The sequence below is a fragment of the Lepisosteus oculatus genome, chromosome 10, assembly GCF_040954835.1.
Source record: "Lepisosteus oculatus isolate fLepOcu1 chromosome 10, fLepOcu1.hap2, whole genome shotgun sequence".
NCBI classification, from domain to species: domain Eukaryota; kingdom Metazoa; phylum Chordata; class Actinopteri; order Semionotiformes; family Lepisosteidae; genus Lepisosteus; species Lepisosteus oculatus.
The window spans coordinates 23,022,503-23,044,982 of record NC_090705.1 but is presented as its reverse complement, the minus strand read 5'-3'; positions in this window follow the sequence as shown (position 1 = coordinate 23,044,982).

Genomic DNA, 22,480 nt, shown 5'->3' with positions numbered 1-22,480 from the left:
TTTTTGGCAGTACTTTGCTCCATTTATATTCCCGTAAGTCTTGACAAGCTTCCCAGTCCCTGCTTGATGAGAAGCACAAATATAACATACTGCTGCCACCACCATGCTTGACAGTGGGGATGGTGTTGACTGAGGGTTGACTATGTTGGGCTTGTGTCAGATGTAATGCTTTGCATTTAGACTAAAAAGTTTCAGTTTTGTCTTTTCTGACCACGAATCGTTTGCCACATGTTTGAAGTACCACATACTGTAAATGCTTTGTTACAAACTCCACATGGGTTTTGAGATGGGTTTTCCATTCTGGTATTGGCCAGCTATGTGAAGTGACTGGGATATTGTTGACCCACAAAGATTTTCTTTCTTCTCAGCCATTAAACCCTATAATATTTTCAAAGTCAGTGTTGTCCTGCCTTACAGTGACATCCCTTACCCATTTCCTTGTCCAGCTGCTCAGTTTGTAGGGACAGCCTGATCTAATAATTGACTTCACCATGTTCAAAGAGCTATTAAGGGAATTTCAAAATGTGTTAATACCCTTCTCCTTATTTGTCCCTTTCCAGTTTCTGAAAGCTATTTAGTCTTCATGGTTGAGTACTTGAAACTCACTACCTGACAGTGTGACCTTACAGAGACAGGTGTATTTATTTTGAAATCATGACATGCTATAAATACATGTAAACACAGGACACTCAACCGTTATTATTGATTATGGTAATTCTGTGCACCTAAATGGTTTGAATACTTATGCAATTATGTTTTTTCAATTTTTCTTTCTCATTAATTGTCTGTTTAAATCTTTCTTTTTTTTACCGTGAATGTGTGGAGCAGGTCCTGTAAGTAACAAACATTATACAGTAATATACAGTATGTAAATATTAATCAACTCTTTCCAAGAGTCATGACTGCATGTTTTAAAACAACAAAATGTGAAAACTCTCCTCTCCTAAATACGTGGTAGATTCCCATTGGTAAAAAGAAAGAAATCTATATCTTCAAGAGTCTTTGACTTCTGTGAGAAGCAGTGTGGTTTATTTAGAGAATCATATAGCCATTAGTTATAAAGTTAGTGACGTGTTCTGTTTAATTTGGTGACACTATTTTTACTTCAAACGTGTAGTATGTCCTTGTAGTGTTAAGTATATTTTGTGTCATTTCCTGTTCTGATGAGGCTAGAGAAAATGCCTAAAAATGTGTAAGAGCTACTAGCCTTGCTTTGCCGCTGTGTATTGGTTGTATGAATGTAAGCCCTTTCTTCTGTATAATATCCCCTCGTTCCCTGTTATATATGGGTCTCATTGCCGTAATTCAAACCCACTCTTACAATAATACTGAAGATGTTTACCAACATTGCATTGCAGACTTAGTAAATTTTTCGCTAAATTACGTTATTATTGTGCTACGGAAGGCTTGTCTTTGCAAGCATTAAGTATGCAAGTGGGAACTGGTATTGGAAATAAATTGCTACAAACTATTAATTTAAAAGAAAAGGGCTGCATGTGAGAATTCCCACTGTCCTGGAAGGTATGAAACATTTTAAAAACTGTCAGTAAAGAACAAGACCTAGAGGGGCAACAAGGCTCTTATGTTTCTATTGTGTTTCCTTCAAAGTCTGCAGGATAACCAACACTTTTCGATGACAGGAGTAGCACAATGCAGTACTCTAGTGCTGCAGACATAAAGCTTTGAAAACTGTTTCAGAAAGCTTTTAAACCCCACTCTTTTAATGTTTCACCCAAGAATCCCAAAGTTCCCATTTTCAAAGACGTTGCCTAAGGTAGACATTTTCTCAGTGTTACCAAAAAGGAAGGAAAACCTGCAAAATAACACAGAACATTCTGCATGTCGATATCCAGTCAATAAAACCTGCTGGTTTATTTATTTTCTTGTCTGTACATCATTATTATTTTGACCATTAAGAAAAAGTAGGAGAAAGAGACTCAGGAATGCAAAGGACATTATATATGGTGGTATTAAGAGTGACATTGTAGCAGGTTTCCATCTGCATTTATCGTTGGGAGAGTTTCCCTTTTTGTGAGTAATGAAGTCCAGTGAAATCAAAAGATTAATAACTGAACCGATGACTCATGGCATACCAGTACCACTGCCTGTACATACTGTAGAAAACACGTGACAGCAGGACCTCAAAATGTGAGGAAAGCCCCACTTGGATCTGGACAAGTTTGATCATGCTGTTTAATGACAGAAAGAACATAAGAACGAAACAGTAACATAAAAACAAATGCCTACCATTCTGCCAGCTTTACATTCTACATTGTGGACCGTGTTCTGAAAGGGCTCTTATTAGTCTGTAGTACAGGTCTAACATAGCATCCATTGATTTAAATTATGTGCTTTTAACTTAATATCATAACAATTTGTTTTTGTCTTTTTTGTTGCTTCCCCACTTTACCCTGGAAAATGCAAATGTTATGTCAATATAAATACCAAAGTCATTCTCATGCTGTAAGTAGCCTCTCCAAATGTGTTGTTCCCACTTCATATTTATAGATTATGTTAAGCTATCTGCTTGTAATACCCTGGATATGTCTACATTAAACACTATCTGCCAGGTGGAGATAAATTTGATTTTAAGCTTCTGGAGTCATTGCTAGTCCTCCTAGCTTGGTTTCAGTTGTAGAAGCGACTCATTTTCTAGTTATGCCAGAATCTAGATCATTGACTTAATTTAGGAAAAGCTGTGATCCTAATACAGATCCCTGTTGTACTGTATTAGTTAAGCAAGAGCCAATCCTTTCTATATCAGTGTTGGCTATCATGTGGAATATTTCAATATTTTTTGCCTTAGAGGTTATTATCTGCTGTAGTGAAGTTTAATGCTAATTACTGTTTCCATTACTCTTTGTAAATTGTGTGATATTTGGATGAATAGATCTAGTGTAACTGAACGCTTAGAACTTTTATAGTTCAAATGTAAAAAGAACATACTACAATGCTGACATATCTTCTGCTGCATTTTAGGACAAATAAAGTTCATACACTGCACAAAGTACAGCAATGCAGACCTCGTGTACACACATGGCTGAGACCTACTGCACAACACTGTAGAAAAAAACATTGCTCTGTCCACTGCTTACAGACTAACATTTGTATTTGACATCTGAAAGATGTTTTCAGGACCTTGAAAATGACATTTTTAAAAAATATATATTGGTGTCAGGATTCAGGAGAACATAAGAGAACAACTTTCTCACTTCGGTAATCAGTTCCTCACCATGGCCACTAGGCCATACTGTTTCCTCCTTTAAGCACAGTTTGTAGAAAGAAGTTGTTTCATTAGTATGAGAGGATATGTAATTTTGCCACTGTGAGAAAAGTCTGTTATCATTGCAGTACTTTCATAAGCACCTATTTTACACTGTTGCAAAGTGAATTTGGGAGTGCTTTGGGAATGTTTTGTGATGCCAAGGGGTACAAAACACACAGCTGGCAAGCCTAGCGTTCAGCTTTGATTTAAAAAGAGTCTTAGCATGACTCTCTCCAGAATATCCAGGATACAGAGTTCTAGAAGCAAAGAGCTGTGTTGCTGAAGCTACACTCAGACAGCCAAAAGCCTTGCTTCTGACTATATGAAAGTGCCCTTTGACCCTTGAGCAGGTCAGGAGGTAAGAGAAAGAACTAGGAACTGAGCTACTTAGGTACAGGGCCCTGACAGGTGAGAGACAGGACCTGCAGTCAATGGAAAACCTAATACGAAGTCAGTGAATTTGACTCAAGACAGAATGGACAAGACCAATCCCATTAAAAGGCAGCTATATTTTTTGACAGCAGGAAAGGTCCCTAGTTCTAAAAAAATAACTTTGCTGTTTTTCAACCCTCACATAAACATGCCTTTTCTAAAAATGATTTTAATGATGGATCGTTGCACCATAGCTAAGTGGCTGGAGGTTAATCAGTTAACTGAGCACAGGCCCTGTTTACTCCTGTGATTGTTGTGTTTAAACTCCAGCAGCCTGCAGACCTAAACAAGAGTTTTACTGGATCGTTTGTAGCCCAGGATACCACAATGGGATCAGGACAGCTCATGTTTGCTCACTTTGATTAGGTGCGTCATCCCAGTTCTATCAGGGCCTTAAGACTACATGTCCTACAATCCATTGTGCTCTAAGTCAGAACAATGCAACACCCTGTCATACGAATTTGGAGCCGTATCATAACTCTGATCAGACAATGTGCAGTTTGGGTGAATGAATGAATTAATCATGGGCTGATTAATGATGATCTGAGCTTGAACTGCAGGTCAAAGGCTTTCTGCCTGAAGGATGGAAAGAACTCATAATACTTTATTTTACGTGAGAGTGGGGGAGTGAAGGTGAACTTTCTCTGAATTGGTTGCGCAAGGGATTGCTCTCTATATGCCTGCTGAGAAAGGAAAAGTTTAAGGCTGCGCTCATCTGTCATTATGCCCACGTAAGAAACTAAGTCTGGTTTCCATGTTAAAAAAAAAGACAAATCTGATTAAACATCTTTATATTTATATTATCTGTTATGTGAGTTGGAATATATTCATCCTCTTAATGTCATTATATTAATGGGATCCCATAGTCAGAATGTTATTTAAAGCACTTACTAAAGTTAATTATTTTTCATTCATGGTTAATTGCCTCATTCTTCTTACCATTCTTATTCTAATACATATCTTCAGGTGTGTATTTTAATGTTAATTCTGTTGTTTATCTATTCATAAACATCTGTGTAGTGTTATGACTGAGCTTGCACTTGGGACAGCTTGTATTTTGTAAAGGGCACCTCTTCTTCTCCATGTTGTGAAGAAATTGTTGTTTGTCATATAATGTATGTCTGGTGTTGATGTACATCTTTTGAATGAAAGGGTAAGAAGCACTATCTAGCAGTGAACATCAGGTAAGGTCACACTTTTAAAAGACTCTTTTAGCCAGTAAAACCAATGTATTCATACAGTACATATACCATACTAAACTTTTACATTTGAGGTAAATATGTACTGTATGTAATTCACAACAGGGGTCTTCAGTCCTGGTCTATCCAGTCTTCAGTCTATCCAGATTAGAGTCCATTAAATCTCAGATTTCTGAAGACCTGGGACAATTTCCAGTTGAGGAATTAGGTAGGTGACTTGTTAAATGGCTTTGCTTCATTTAGAGATCATTTGGAATAAATCTACATGCCCCTTGGTCCTAAAGAACCAGACTCTCCTTAATTAAATAAATTACTTGCTTTATTGATCAATAGCTCACAGGATTTCCCCAAACGGTAGAAATGGGTGGTTTTTGGTTATTATATATGGTTTGATTGAAGCTCTCCAGCAGGAGGGTTAGAGGATCCTATTCTATGTGGGTGTAGAGCAAATATTTTAATAGAGTGCAACCATCAACAAAATTTAAAAATTGTTAATGAACCTATTTCTGTACTTTCATGCCCTAGTAGTTACTATATAGCCATGGGGGGTGCAAAGGCTCATGTTTGGTCTTCGTTCAAGTGCTGGTTTGGAAACAGGCCATTTCACAGAGCTGCGCTCAGGGGCAATGGGCCCGCACATCGCGGGCAGTGCTGTTGGCTGACTTGTTTGTGCTGCTTTCGGAGAAGCTGCTTGCTGTAAGATCCCATCAGTTCAGCTCTCTGTGATCACAGGAACGGAGACTGGCTGACAGAGAGCTCAACCAGGGGGCTCCCCATTGGCCGAGATGGGGTGCAACTAGTCATTTCTCCTGGCTCCCTCGCTGAAAGTCTCCTGCCATTAGGCATGGAAAGAAGTGCAAGGGGGAAATAAAAATTAGCAGCTGCCCTGAGGACTGACTCTGCTTGGCTGCTCGAACACACAGCGACCCAGGAATCTCTGTGTCACCAAGCCCCTGTGGTAGCAGGGTGCTTGCCAACCCTAATGTCTGTGGACGAGCCCCCTTTTATACGGTAGTGTGGCCAGGGGGCTTTCACATGAACTGTAACCTTATCCTTCCATAACCAGTAAGCATCTCTCCCCAGATATCAGTGGCAAATAACCTCTCTCGGTCGATTCCAGTTAGCCAGGTGAACTAATTTACCATTTTCTTACTTACTGCTGTCCCAACCCAGAAAAAGACCGAGGCTGCTATCAGTGTTATCCCACTACACTCACTACTTCATAATATTGAGGGCTCTGTGGAAAGACAATCTTGCCTGCCTCAGGAACCGCTTATATAGGGAGCTGAAGCCACCAGGTGCAGCCAATTCTGTGATTTCCCTGTGAGAATCCGAAGGATGTGGCTCTCCTGATGAAAATGACTCCTCCCCTTGAGGACTCACCCTTGCTTCCAATTGCAGCATTACTACAATGTCCTAACCTCCCATCCCACTTCTTAGTCTGGTCCTTCATCCCATCTGTGTGTAGGGGGATTAGAGGACAGCTTTATGGGGTCCCTAAGGGATGGTGGAGACACCATGGACTCAAGGTAATTCCCCATCGTCACTGGGTGCATCAGGGAAGGGGTCTCTGCTCTGCATGGGACTGTGGACTGGCAGCAGAGTCAGTTCAGCAGAGATCATGTTCACAGCAGAGACAGCCTTTTTACTTTTATGTTAGCATGGTTTCCGTGAAGAGTCTTTTAAACCTATGTTGCTCTTTTTGTTCTGCTTTACTGGAAGGTTTTGGGCATTAAGCTTTTCACAATGGACTCACTAGCTCGCAACATGCACATCTGCTTTCTTCATGACTTCGAAAGGATTTTGGCAAGTCTGATATTTTCTCCTTTCCCTACTACTGCTGCTGAGCAACCGTGACACTAGTAAGCACAGCTGAGTCACCTGTAGATCTGGTTTCTAATTCCCAACCACGTTTCAACTCTTAATTTCTATGCAAATATATACAGTATTGAAGTGCAACTAAAATGTTTCAGAATGAAAATGCCCTACAGTTAATGAGTAACTCTGTTGGTCTGAAAAGAAAATTCCTAGCAAAAAATGTGGTACGGTAAAAAAAAATATTCATGTGTTTGTAAAATCATTACTTGGCTCTCACAAATCCGGCAAACAATCATTGTCGTGGGGGTACTGTGAAACATTCTGAACGTACCATTTTATTTGGGCTCTATTCCCTTGTAACTATAGCCAAGCAAATAGAGCCTAAGGCAGTTACTAGGCAGCTCTAGTCAATAACTGAAGACAACCGGAGAAGCCATAAAAACACCTCCAGCCCCTTTCCTGTCACATTAACACCATTGATGTAATTTTGTACATGTGAAGAAAAAAAAATGCTAAAAAGGTGAATGCAGCTTCGGAAGTCAGCTTTATACGGAGTAGGCCACAATGCAAACAAATTAAACAGGATATGGTTTTCCTTAGACAAACAATTCATTGAAGAAATGTAGCTTAGTGCGCTCTGCACTGCCTTGTGTTTTCTGGTCTTCCTAGAAAATTCAAGGGAGGGCGGGCCTAGTATGTTCTGCCAGCCGAAGCTGCTCGTTCTGTGCCTGACTACTGGGCTCTGTTTGTTTGCATGTAACAGAGGCCTTGTCAGCTGCTCCTGCAAACTGGGTTACATTCTTTGCTGAGAGACCGGACCTGAAACCTGAGCTTGATCCTAACCCACCCTGCAGTACCAGTTCTGGCACACTGTGCCCGACAAGCTAGCAAGCACGGGGAGAAACTCCACTTGGCTCAAAACCACTTCATAAAAATAAACTAGCATATGATGCCTTCGCCAAGTGGCAACGTGCTGTGACATAAGCACCAGCCCCCGCAAATAGAACAGCTGTTTAAAAATAGCCTTTGTCTAAATGTGGAAAGCTAATAAATATAGTAGGCACTGTCCCCTTACTTTGGGAGCACTTGCAGCCTCTTGTTTAACACAGACTCATTATTGCCAGTGTGCGTCACGGAGTTCTGGAAAAAAAAGAGAGCGAAAAATAAATAGAAGAAATAAAACGAAGGGAGCTGAGATTGGAGTGTAGTTACCACGGGGACCAATGAGTTGCACTCGGAAAGAAAGATCGTTCGGCCTCCGACGAGATGCATTAGGGAGGGGTGGCGAGAGGGAGGTGGGTTAAGCAAACTATCGCCGAATCTTTCCTTGCGGTGTCGCTCGGGGGCTGGGATCTGTCCAGGTAATTGCAGCAAGAAGGAGAGGCAAAACAAAAATCCCCAGTCACTGTCTTCTCCACTACCTCCAGCCTGCTCCGCTTACAAAAGAGTGAATACGTTCTCCGGGAGGGGGCCGAGCTTTAGAGTACAGTTGGCGCTTTGTTTGACTGGGTTCCTGAAAACATGAGCCCTGAAACTGCGCCCTTCCAACTCAAGCTGAGGAGGACATGAAAGCAAGCTACTTGGCTTTTTACACAGGCTCAAAACACTTCCATCATTTTCACAAACCAGTTAGCTCAGCGCCCAACTACTACCATGTCTTCTTTACACCTGGGAGGAAACTAATGAGGCAGGTAGTTCTTTTTACGAGCAAATTACAACCAAAGTGATGCAAGAGCTCCTGGCTGCTAAAAACGAGATGAGAGACTAAGCTTTTTGACATGAGTCTCTTCCTTTCTATTCCATTTTTAAGGAAAGGAAGTGGAGCAGTGTAACGGCAGCTGTCGTGCCATGCACAAATTTGGGAAAGTAAGAATGGGAGTGACACTGGTGAGAGAGAGATAGAGAGACTGTGCCCTTTCTCTGCCTTGAATTTCATTAGAACACTTCTTGCCTTCATAGAAGAATCCACCATTTTGAATGCTCTTGTTTGAGAAACAGGCTTTTATAAATAAAAAATTATAATGTACTGTGCCCCATATGATGAAACTGATCCTGAGTTTGTATCCAGTTGAATTTAGAAAGACAAAACAAGAAAATCCTACATTTCTGGAATGTCACTTAAGTGGGAATGCACCATGTTCTAGTGACCTTCATAGAACTAGCACATAATTGTCTAACAATCGTCTAACATTGTAAAGACGTGCAAGATTTTGGATGAGTCAAGTCATCATGAGTCAAGTCAAGCTGAGTAGAGTGCACTGTCTGGTCAGAGACACCGGGCTACAGAGCACGCCACAGTTCGCTGACAGAAGACGTGATCCTGAGAGCCAAGTTAATCCTGCCTGTCCAGTTCCAGGATTGATCACGCTGCCGGTCACATCAGGAACTGAGTCCCCATGCACCTTTCAGAAGGCAAACTCAAGGCTCAAGGCCAACTCACCCTCTCACGAGAGGCGCGAGACACTCCATACCCCAGGCAGGGACTCCTGCTCAGCAAATCAAGGAGCCGTTGTGAGGCGGGGCTCGTGTTTCATGTTTATGTCCTCCATCTTAATCAGGTGCCCAATAAGTGGGTACAAAATGTGATGGAAACCCCTCTCAATTTAGCAGCAGGCCTATTAATGTACCACACAGGTCCTTGAAGTAAAACAGATCGTGTTTCAATCAAGAATAATGACTCGATTTAAATTTAAACCTTGGCTTTGCAGCCCTGCCAAGATAGCAGGCCAGAACTGCCCGAGGTGAGGGATCTTAGAATATTTATAGGCCAAACTAAGCATTTAGGCCACAGCTCACAGTCTACAACAGGTGTTGGGAAAGATAATGTGACTTTCCTGCTCTACCATTTAATAATATTTCACTGCTTTTGGTATTCCGTTATGTCACGTCCTCAGCACATGTTATATATTTATTGGTATCTTTCTCTAGGCTAACACTTTTATGTGAATCTTTATTCCGTAAAACAAATTTGGAATGCTTTTGTAATGGTTCACATTCGTCAGCACAGGAAACTCCCGGAAACTGAAAGTACTAATACTGTACAATGTGTTATGGATCGTAATAGTGTCTCTCTGGAATATTTACTTAAACTTCCCTCCCAATTCTGTGAATAGGATGGCAGACCTTTTTAAGATACAGGACAAGAAAAATATGTCTGACCCTTGGCATGATATTGGACAGTATGATACATGAAAACCTCAGAATCACACTCCAGTGGAACCAAGGACTTAATGAAGCAAATAGTGTGGTTTGGTTGGCCCTGGAGGTTTCTGGTATAGGTCCGTGAACAAGCACATCATGAAGAAAGTCTCCATTTAGCTGGATGTAATCTGTATATTGGTATACTAAAACTTCACGAGGAATGGAAAACAGAAACTATGCAATTTTAAGGCTTTATTTAGAGCAAAATTGTATGAGACTGGTACATGCACAGCAGCCTTGCTAAAGCAGTCAATAATTATAACACACAACCCACATGAACACTGAATGCTGTGTCTAATCCATTTATACTTTATCCCCCTCAAATTCAAGAATCTACTTGTACACAGAGCACATTCAGTATGATAATGCCCTGTTTAGTGAAGTGCCTTTTGCACACAGGAACACTTAACAGCCCAGCACTGCACTGTACTCCCTGCTGTCTGTGAGGTTGAACATCCACCTTCTTACTGCTGTTCACATGAGTAGCGCTTTACTAATTCTGGGCTTGGGTGCTGGTGAAGAGCTCCTGAATGTGAGGATGGTCCTACTCTATCAGGGTGTGCTGCACATGGTTGTTTCTCTGTGATTTTAAAAGCTTTGATCCAGAAACAAAGCAAAAATACCACCACAGCCATTTCTGCTATAACGCAGTAGTGACTATAGATAGAAAACTACATTATAGAAACCACTGGTTCATTGAGAATACATCTACCGTCACAATAATGTCTTCTTAAAAACTGAGGTACAGTACAGTTAGCATCCTTTGTTAAAAAAAACAACATTGTGCGTTTGTTTTCTGCTTATTTGATTGTACGTTTACATTCACTATAATATCTCTTTACTGTTATTTCGATGAATAACATTCAATTAATTAATTTTTGATAGCCAGTTAAATGACAAATCTTAGGAATTAAAATTATTCCATTCATTGATGACTGAATAGGAGTTGGATAAGTTGTCTATGGAGTCTGGGACAATACAAAATAATTATTTAACATTTTGTAAGCATGGCTCTATAGTAATATCCCTAACATGTACAGAGTAAAAAGACACTCACCCTTGCTTTAATAATAAGGTGGCCTACAATATTGGGGAACTTTGCTCAGGCGTCTGTGAAGTTAATGCCTACGCACATAAAGGAAGCCTCTAACCAAACACAACAGGTTAAGAAGATGTCTTTTTCTCTTTCACTTGTTCTTATCTTCATTCATCGCAATTTTTTATTTTTCATTGTGTTTAGATCTATTAAGTAAAACCTTGTTGGTTGAAGAGGAACATCAGTTTCTACACCACATTTTTCTCCTAAAGACGTATTCTAAGACAATTAATTTCTTCTTCCAACAGCCTCTCATATTATCACCACATACAGAGGTATCTGTGTCCCTTTCACAGAGTAAAGTACATTTTAAAGCCATAAAGAATTGTCAGTAGAGCTTAAGACGATAAAAATGGATTTCTTTACAGGGTGTATGCAAGTTTTAAACTCCATGGACACTGTCAAGATCAGAGCAAGCCTTTGTCAAGTAGATGTTCCCAGTCGATCAGAGAGATTACAAAATTTGTATCCCATGGTAGTTTCAAAAAGTCACCCAAGGCCAGATGGGGATTGGCTTTAATCCATTACTCTCTCCTTTCTTTGGAATTCAATTTGAATTAATATCACACTGACACAATGAAGTCTTTTCAGCCAGGCCAGAAGCAGTTTTTGTTAAGTTGATGCTGATTTTTATGTGGAGTTAACTTCAATGCATTTCCGCAGTTTCCTCTTGGGTCCTTTGGTTTGTGTTTCACTGTTTTTCTGAACTATCCAATGAAGTTCTTTAGAATGAGTGTACATTTAATGAGTACATCGTGAACCAGGGGACACAAGTGAAAACTACATGGAATCACTACCTTACACAAAGGGTTGTGGATGTGTGGGACAAGCTACCAAGGCACTGTACTGTATGTAGTTGAAGCAGATACATTTTCCTAGAAACACCTAGATAAAATCCTCTAATTAGGACCCTTTAGACAAAGGGTTGTGGGAGTATGGAACTAGATATCTAGCCTAGCTAACCTAGCCATGTTGTTGAAACTTAACATTTGTAATGTAATTATGTTCATGCATCTTAACGTCATTTCTCTTGGGAGGGGGGGCAGTTGAAAAACTAAAGCTGTATTTAGACGAAAAATGATAAAATTAGAAGTTTATACCTGTTTTTTCCAGATGGGAGCTGTTCAGTGTACTTTGTTTTTATTTTGTAGTGAATGAATGTGAGCCAAAGCACAAAGTCATAGCTGTAGTAATTAAAGTGGCACTGGAACTTCAAGGGGTGAAAGGTGGTAGTGAGACGGTGGTGAGAGGCAGCTTTGTGAGAGGAAAAAATCTCTGGAATGACACACCTGGTCTGATTGAGTAATTGAGAAATTAGCATTCAGAGGGAGTGACAGGAGCTGACAGGATAGGCTCTAAATAGAATTAGTCACTCCACTGGTCTAATTGAGAGGCTTATGAGAACAACTAGGAGAAAGAGGGCTTCAGACTTTGTCTAGACTTTAGGCTGCTGTCACAGATGTTGAAAGGGCAAGCCGTGGAATGACCAGGACAGCGGTAGAGACCCAATGCGTAGGTGTAAAAGGGGCAACACGAGGGTTAGCCCAAGCTCAGGGGGACAGACGGTGTCGGTATAGAAACCTATGCCCTCCGGCCATAAACATGAGCGAACTGTTGCTAGGAGGGTCTCAGGACATCCGTACACTCAATGCTGAGCAAGGAGCAGAGCAGAAACAGGAAGTAAATAAGCTACACAATAAGACACACCGGAAAGACATGAATAATCACAGGGAACTAGGAAGGACGGAAGTAGAGCGCCCTCTAAGTGTACAGGGCATGACAGCTGCTAGGAGAGAGTAAATGGGTCCCCGTCCTCGTCCCCTTCCCAGTGCCTGTGCTGGCTTACAGGCCTGTGAGACTCAGACAGTTGGGGATTGTTGACCAACTACAGCATCGGTATCACAGGAGCTGCACAGGTGCTTTCTGGGCTGATCGATTCTCGGGCTCAAAAAAGGTGAAGAGCACTGCAGCGGAACAGAGTGAGCCAGGGCTGAAGCACAGGCAAGAATGGGGGTCTAGATGGTTTGGGCTGAATCTTGCCTGAACACCAGCAAACAGACAACTGGCAGACATGTCCCTGGCCAGCCAGGTTCAGCCGAAGGAATTAGAGGGGACTAGTGATCGCTGATGTGGTGTGTAATTGCTATTAAGAACTGAGCTTTTGGGGTTAAATTTAGTTCACTTTAAGATATTAAGATCACTTTATTGACCATACACAATTTCTTGCATTAGGAATTTGTCTTTTTATACACCCCAACTTGCTCTCCATGAGACACACAGGCAGGGAGAAAGAAGCTTGGGATCAGAGCACAGGGTCAGCCATTTATACAGTCCCCTTGGAGCAGTTGGGGTTAAGGGCCTTGCTCAGGAGCCCAACAGAACAGGATTCCTCTGACACTCACGGGATTTGAACCAGCATCCTTCCAGCTACAGGCACAAATCCTTAGCCACAGTGCCACTGCTCCTGCGTGACAGTTTCTTTGTATCTTCCAGAAACACCAGTTCACCCGCAGATCGGCACAAGACAGTAATAAAACATAATTACCCTTTTTACTCCTCTAACAGTCATAATACATCTGCCCAAAGATAGGACACAAGAACAGAAAAGCATCCACAAGGGATGAACACTCACAACAAATGAATTTCATGATCCTCAGCGACCCAAAGCAAAAGTCCCAAAAGAGAGAGGAGCACCACTCTCAGGAACAAGGCCTGTCTGGTGTCGTGGCACACCCCCTTCAAGTACACAGACGAAAAAGATGAAACTGCGTCTAGTCCTGCATGGTCACCAGAGTGTTCCTGTCATGACCACCAGGCAGTCAAGACCAAATCGTTAGCGAGCTAATCAGCCCCAGCAGCGGGTGATTATTAACAAACGCTGCCGCACGAGTTAAACCACCTGCGCACACTCACTGTGCGGTGCGCACTGCTATTTATACCCTCTTCACCTGCTTCCCGCTGCTCGGTATTGAGTCTACTCCTTGAGAGCTCTACCTGGCGTTTTTCCCCGTACCTCGTTTATTCTGGATTTTGGATTCCCCTTCGGCCTTTTCGACTTTGCAGCTCGCCTCTCGCCTCGGACTGTCTGCTACCGGAGAACTTCCTGGATTACGATTCGCCTTTCGCCTTTTGACTACGACCTTGCCTCTCGTTTTGGTTTGTTCGGCTGCCTCATCTATCACCCGTGCCTGCGTCTGCACAGGATCCGTTTATCTTCCCACCAGGGATTCCTAACAGTTCCCTCCAATCGTAGCCATCCCCAACACTGTGGTTCCTTATGCCCTGCCCCCACCCTGTTTTCCCTGAGTCCAATATTAGGAATTGGAAAGGAAAACGATGCCTAAGCCTACTCTGCTGATCTCTATACAGTTCCCCTCTAGAGTTCTAGTCCACTCCTGTTCCCAGGGGTGCAATTTGTGTCCATCCAAATTCTTCTCCTTTGATTCCTCCAGACTGAGTCCCTTACAATGCTTATAAAGTCCCTTCCTAACCACAGCTCAGGACCCATAATGAGGAGTGGGAGTGTCCTGGTGATGTCTTGGGTGTAGACCAAACTAACAGCTGGGTTATAATCCACAAACTCACTGTACTGTATGTAGAATTCCAGGTGTAATGATGCATCGTCTGTTTCTTTCCATCTTTCCTTGTTCAACCCAGTTAGAACTGTCCCAGAATCCAGGGTCACCTCAGTGCGGTGATTATCAAGTATCTACGGAAACAGTGGATCAATTTTTGTGAATTTCTAACTGTCCTAAGGTTAGCATTTGGAAACATGGGAGGCCTTGATTAAGAGTTGATTGTAGACATGAAGGGAAGAAATAGGAACACAACCTATCCTGACAAAGACACTGGCTGTTATTATGCAAAGTCAGTGTGGTTCCTGACACCTGCTGCCTTACACCCACTTTTGTTGCTTCGTGGCCTTAGCAGTGTCATAACTTTTGCCAAAGGTGTACAAGACATTTTTAAATTGATTATTCTTCCACTTGTCAGGCATGCATATGATAGATACACCAGCCATTTGATGAAAGAGAGGAATTTGGACCAATTCCAATAGATAAACCTTAAGCAGGTAAAATATGTGTAAAAAGTGTGTGCGGGGTGACAGAGAGCTGGAAATAAGCAGTGAACATATCACTGTGCCCCAATTCTTAAAGGTTTATATTACAGATCGAAGGCACATTAAAGTCATGCATTTAAAAAAAAACATCCAAACGTGGTTAAAAGGAAAAGAAACTGATGATCATAAACGCAAGTCTGACCTGTCATTAACAAGTCATCATCTCTATTCCAGCTCATTCTTCAACTAATTCTAACAAAGGACAGTCATTCCACCACCTCTAGATTGTAACATTTGAGCCAGTGGCAGTATCACACTTCTCTCTAATAGATGCCACACAGATCACACAGCACAGATGTCAGGCAGAGAGACTACTGAGTGGCAGTTTTGGATGAATTAAAGGTGGTGGTATTTTGGTCTAGCTCTGCTCAAACTACTGTAATCACCCTTATTTGTTTAAATGGTTTCTTCACAGACATTTTATTTATGTTCCTGAAGTGATAGTGTCTAAAATGCTACAGAGACAAGTAAGAGCACAAGCAATTGCATTTTTTGTCTTTTATATATCGGATTCCAAAATACCTAAATTCCAACAGAATGAATAGGATGAGTATCTATTTGAGTTTGTCCTGTCAAGTTTTTTTCTGTAATAAATACGGTCCAAGTATTTGCTTCTTTTAGCAGCGTAGACAATTAAGGTAAAAAAGATGGCTCAGCATTTTTTTTGTTAAAGAAATAATTACCAGGGCTCTCTGCCAACACACTCATTTGTAACATATTTTACCTGCCCAGTTACATTCCTGGGATTACTTTGGAATTTCAGTTTCCCTGCTATTGCCAGGAGTCCTTCCGAGTCATGGAGATGAATGTGGTTTTCTGCATTTTCAGCCCTTACAGTTTGCTAATGCTGGCAGGCTGCCCCTGCGTGGAGGCCTAGACAGCCTGATGACTACAGATTTGAGGATACGAGATGAGAAACGGGCTGTGATTTAAAGCACCTTCAAACCAAAATTCTGAAACAGAAAAGGAGGTTCCTCCTCGGATTGTGTGGAATCCTGCCTCACTCAGACAGACACTAAGCAGTCAGGAATGGAATCTCCCAGATCTGACTCGATGTTCCTGAGCTCCAGAATTTCACCATCTTTTGGAATTTCATTACCATTTCAGGCCAGAATTCTTCTAATTTCAGGAGAGTGTATATGGCGTGTGCTGTAGCCTACTATGGTCTGAAAAATTCAGGACAAATTCATGGGATTTCCCCCCTGTTACCAAACTACCAGTCTCATATGCTGAAATATCTTTAAAAAGGTTTTCAGAGACAATTGTTGCTGCCCTGACATAAAAAAAGAAAAAGACATTTGCTCACGTCTACAAGCCTGTGCACTGATATCATCTCTCACACGCGTATTTAAGTGGTGAAGCATATTTAAAGGTTAGAGTAAGCATTGTGTGTGTAAAGGAAGACTTCGAAATCCAAAAATGAAAGTGAGAAAAATGACATTTGTGCAGGTACTAACCGTGATCTGAGTTTCCCGCTCCTCTCAGGAGCAGAACAGCTGAAATGTCTGTATGAAAGGAGCTTGGCCCAGATTTCTCCGGGACAGAGGATCGCAGATGTTAAGCCGGGACGTGCGCCTGGCGGACATTCCCTGTCTCAGCTGCGCGGGGCGTCGCAGGTGTGGTGGCACGAGCCTGGAATCCTGCTCAGCGGGAAGGAGCCCCTCACCAGCTGTCAGGAGAGGGTCACTCCTCAGCTGTCCCCAGGCACTTGGTGCATTTCCATACATCCTGTTTTACAGTCCCCTACACCATGGGCCCAGGCCATTGTCACGCAGCATTGTGCTTTAATTAGTACCCCTGCATGACATGTATGAAGCCTTTTTTTACTTCCCAAGTCTCATGCTGCCTTTTCTGGGGTGGGCCAGCTCCTCAGGACAAGGCCTTCCAGCTCCTTGTTTGGTCTGGACGACAACCCATGTGTCACTGTCAACCTGTGGTCAGGGGGAGGTGGCGTCACATGCTGCATCGCCACTGACACGAGAAAGGGGCTGTAAATCAAAAGGCTAAAATAAACGCCCTGGAACATCGTCGGTGATGGCAGTGCACAAACAGGCAAATGAAGAATACCTGGCTGACAGAGCACAAGCAGAGCCAAAAAGCCTGGACATTTCAGGGAAAATGAATGGGCCAAGCAGAACATCCTTCTTCGAGCTGATGAATATTTATTCATTCATTGCTGAATGAAGAGCAAGAGAAGGAAAATCAAGCTTATCAAATCTGGATGTAGTGGCCGAATTGAAATCACTGTGTGATTCTTGCTCGAACATCCTTCAGATTGAAATTTGAAGGGTTTATTGCCCTTTGTTATATTATATTATCCGTCCATTCTTTTTCTAACCGCTTAAATTAATCCAGAGTCACAGAGGGCGCCAGAGCCTATCCCAGCAATCAATGGGCGCAAGGCAGGACAGAACCTAGACGGGACAGTCCACTACAGGACACACACAGACATACTGTATACAGTACCTGCGCTCAATCAAACCAGGAAACCGGAGCACCAGGAAAGCACCTGGTGAACATCCACGTGAAAACAGAGAGAACATATAAACTCCACATGGATTAGCACCCAAGAATGAATCCCATGGCCCATATTATATTATATTATATTATATTATATTATATTATATTATATTATATTAATGTAATAGTGAACAAAGTCCACAGATGCGTGGGAATCTTAAATAGCAGACCTGATGAGCCTCAGGTGTGGTAGCTGCGCATTCCCACACGCCGCAGAGTACGGAGTGCAGTGGGAGGTGTGCTCCACTGTCACATATATTAAATTATATTCTAACAATATAGGGGGTTACAAAAATGGTGAAAATCACAGTTTGTCTGAGCAGTTTAGTCAATAGGTGAAATAATTGTTTATAACCCCCAACTTGTACTGTAAATGATTTCACCAGAAAATACCCGAGCAGTTGGTATAATTGGAGGCATGTGAATCCTTTATACTCTGGCACAGCTTTGTTGAGAGGAGTTATAATCCAGGCACTCTTGGTTAAACAAATAAGTAATACCATGACAAGACACAAACTCCACTACATGCAACAAAACATACAACAAAAATTAGTCTATGTCCAGTATTTACTGTACAAACAAGGTGTTTCAGAGGCTTTTCAGAGACCTAACATTCTGGTCACCCAGAACACTCCAGACTGTTACTAAGCATTTAAACTCTTAATGCCTACAGAAGTCACAAAAAGAGATGAGCTAACCAAATACAATGCAATCTGCCTATTTGGAGCCTATATCCCTATCCATAAAGCTAGAAGTGTTTACTATGCCAAGTTTCACAAACTTTACCTAAAATCTCAGAGACACTTCTCAGTCACCTAAAACTGTAACAATATTACAGTATATTATATTACATTAGTTTTTTAGAAAGTAAAACTGACAAAAGTGTTTTTTTTTAAATTAGGATGTGTTTTTAGGTGGGCTTCAATTTAAAAGTGGTATTTGCTAGATTCAAATGTTCATGGCTGTATGATGTGTGTTTCAACAATGGTGAAAAAACACAAGGGCTCAGATGTTTGAACCCCTGGAGAGAGCAACCGAGAGGTGGAAGTGCTCTCTATCTCACTAAACAGTTGTGTGTGTTCACCCTGACCCCAAAAGTAACTGAATTTTAGCTGCTGTGTATAATCCCATTAAAACAGCCCTCATTGACCACAGCGCGGGACTACGTGGCTTCCAGCACTGTTATAATGAGGCATCTTTTTCAGAGCATATGGCTGGATTAAGAAAAATAAATTGGAGATTTTGCCATTATTATTTTAACATTATTAGTGTCTGTGTCCCAGGGTGACACAGTTGGATTGTTAAAGGTAGCCCAAATAACAGATAGAGAAAAAAGAAAGTACGTGAACATAATATCTTAGTGTGTTTCATACTCTTATAGCACCAGCTTCTACCTTTGTACCCAGAATAATACATGTGCACCACTTTATTTTGACACATTTCCCAATCTACAAATAGACTGATCTACGAGTGACCTACAGCTGTTCTTAATGATAGACTGCATCATTCTTAAATTAATTAGTCTTAATAATGTTGACAGCGTTAAACGAATTGCCTGCAGCAGTGCCATAGCTGTGAGGCAGGATTTGGTGAAACGCACAGCTCCAAGTCTGAGATATACTGTGAGAGCATAATAAGACAACTGGAGAACGAACGAATGTCAAAAACAGAAAAATAATGGGAACACTTATTCAAAATAAAATAAAATACAGGGGGAAACAAAGCCTCTCTGTGGAAGAGCTCCGCCTTCGGAGAAGTTCAAGGGATCACCAACGGGGAATACTGAATCGTTTAATCTGAATTGATTGCGAAATACAAAACAAAACGCCCCATACATATACAGCAATCTGTAAACTAGATACAGTATAAGAGAAGAAAAAAAATCATATTTATGTCAGAATCGCAGCTTTTATGTGGAAACTTAACTTAAACTTAAAACCATGGTGCCTGTTCCTCCCAGACTTCTGTAAACCTGTCAGTTTGGTAAACGTGCATCCCATCACCAGGCTACTGTAGTTCCTAGACAGCTCTAGTGCTTACCACACCAGTCTGGTATTGCAACAGACAGGGGGAGAGATCTACAGTAAGAATCTGCAGAACTAGTCTTCAGTGACACGGAGAACAAACCTGCATTTGAAAACTGCGTTGTGTAGCAGTTTGTGCAACAATCGCAAGCAAAAGGTGTCTTTCTTTTTTGGCCCATCAACAAACAAGCAGCAAGCAGCCTTTTCCTCCATTATGTTCGGATCGTACTTTAGGATGCTTCCGCACTCTGCTCATATAAGGAAAGCCCGTGGTGAGCTCCGTTTCAGAGAAACGGTGTGTTTGAGCTCTGAGCAGTGACTTGGCTGTGTTCTCAGTAAAGAATCCAGGCTGCAGGCAGAGAGTGGAAGGAGGGCACTCTGTCAGCTACTGCTGCCCCCCTCAGCAAACCCCCCTCTAAAATGTTGATGTCACAGAGCTCTTTGAAGCCTCAGCACTTCTACATTTTCACTTCATGAAATGCTGTTCGTACACAAACCCGGTATACATGTAGTTTATTTGACTATGGAAAACCACAGCGTTTCCAGCCTGCTGCATGGAGCAGCTGTCTTCATGTCTGTCTGGATGGACTTCAAGAGAATAACTTGTTCTACCCCAATAGAATAGGTTATATCCTTCTAAGTGTCATGTTGTTAACTATTTCTATTTCATTACATTAAATAGATTCCACTTGAGTATCTTTATCCACTTTTTAACCAAATCATAGGTCACCCTCTGTCATTCTATGGCCAGCAGCCATATCACCCTGCAACTCACAACTGGCAACCCACTGAAGCTCAGCAGGTGTGAGCCTGGTCAGTACCTGGATGAGAGACCTCCTGGGAAAAACTAAGGTTGCTGCTGGAAGAGGCGTTAGTGGGGCCAGCAGGGGGCGCTTATCCTGCGGTCCATGTGGGTCCTAATGTACTAGTATAGTGACGGGGACACTATACTGTAACCAGGCGTCGTCTTTCGGATGAGACGTAAAACCGAGGTCCTGACTCTCAGTGATTATTAAAAAATCTGAGGGTGTTTCTCAAGAAGAGTAGGGCTGTGACCCTGGTGTCCTGGCCAAATTTCCTATTGGCCCTTACCAATCATCAAAACAACAACGGGTAACAGGTAATGTGCAAAACAACATCAGATGTGCAAAATCACACATCAACAGAATGAAATAAAGGATAGAAAATTATGGGGAGTGAGCTTCTTGACATGTGAGGTAGGGGTACTGTAGATTTCAATGTGTTTGAGTTTTGGTAAGAGAGAAGATCATAGGTGAGAGAGGCTGGGAGTTTAATAGTTTGATAGTGCGGGGGTAAAAACTGTCTCTGAGTCTGGGCCTTAATGCTCCGGTACTTCTCTGGTACCCAATAACGATGGGAAATAACCATTTTGTCAATGTGAAGGAAGACTGTGCATTGTAACTGTTGCTCTTTGTTTTTAACAATTTCTTTAAAAATAACTAAAGGTCTTGGATGAGGGCATCTGCTCAGCAAATAAATAATAAATACAATAAATACATTTTCAATTTTGTGTGCTTATTCTTTCACAAGAATTTGCTCTGCAGAATTAAGTTAAAGAGCACCACAAATACAGAGACTAAGTAGATATTTGAGTTTTCACAGTCCTTCTGTGCTACAATCAACTTTATTTTGAATTTCAATGAGAGCATTCTAGGAATGAGACAGGAACGGTGGCACACACAGGCGAAGGTTTCAGCACTTAACTTCTGCCTCTGGGTTTCTTGTTGTCTCTCTCCTCAGTCCTCAAAACATTGTCCTCACCTTCAGTGTTACTACTCTCCTGCGTTGTGGACACCCAGGGGAACCATCTGCTGAAGAAATCAATTCTCCAGAAGGAAAAGTAAAACACAAACAAGAGGACACATTTGGAAACTACATGGAAGTGCCTTTAAAACTGAGAGCAGGAGGCCCTTCATTACAAAAATAATTTTGGGAGTTTGCCACGGGTGACCCAGCCATGTTGTTGATGACAATACCCTGGCTTGCACTAAGAACAGCTGTGTGAGATTCTTGGATCAAAAAATTACTAACTTCCCAATGGGCTGGATGGGCTAACTTTTTGCAACTCCTCTTACAAAGTTTCTTTCTCACATAAAGGGCAGGGATTTAGGATAAGCAGGCTCGAACCTGGGTCCTGCATACCACCATCATGGGCTGCAGTAGCACAGAATCCATGATGTCGAACAGCTTCTCACATCCTCCAAAGGGACAAGTAACCCAAGTAGGTTCTTGTGCAACAGCTCAAATACAACACACCCCCCCCTCCCCCTCCCACCTTAAAATGTAAACTGCTGTGTATGCAACTACTTTTTATGTATCAGGAATTATATATTCAATATTTTTCTTTCATTTTATGTTATACTTCGGCATGGGTGATTTTGTCACGTGACCCTTGTCATTCAATTCTGGAAATTCCATCAAAGAGAACAATTTGAGTAATTGTATTGTTAATTATCTTATCTCTTCAGATCTGGCATACTTGCTTTTCAGCCACCAAGTGGTCCCAATCAATAGTAACAAGACAGTTGAATAGGGAGGCTGATTTGTTCTTTTCTTGTGTAAACTTGAATTTGTCTTCTAAGTCAAGAATGTAGACAAAAAAATACAATCTGCCTCTAATGACTAAGCACCGTTGTCCTCTGCAACACTTTCTGATTTTTTTGGTACAAAACCCATGTTTGCACTATGGGCTTTGAAATTCTCACAAGTCATGCGTAATGCTTTGGAAAAAGAAAACTTGAATGTCAAGCACAAATATCTAAATCAGTGCTCTGATAAAATCCC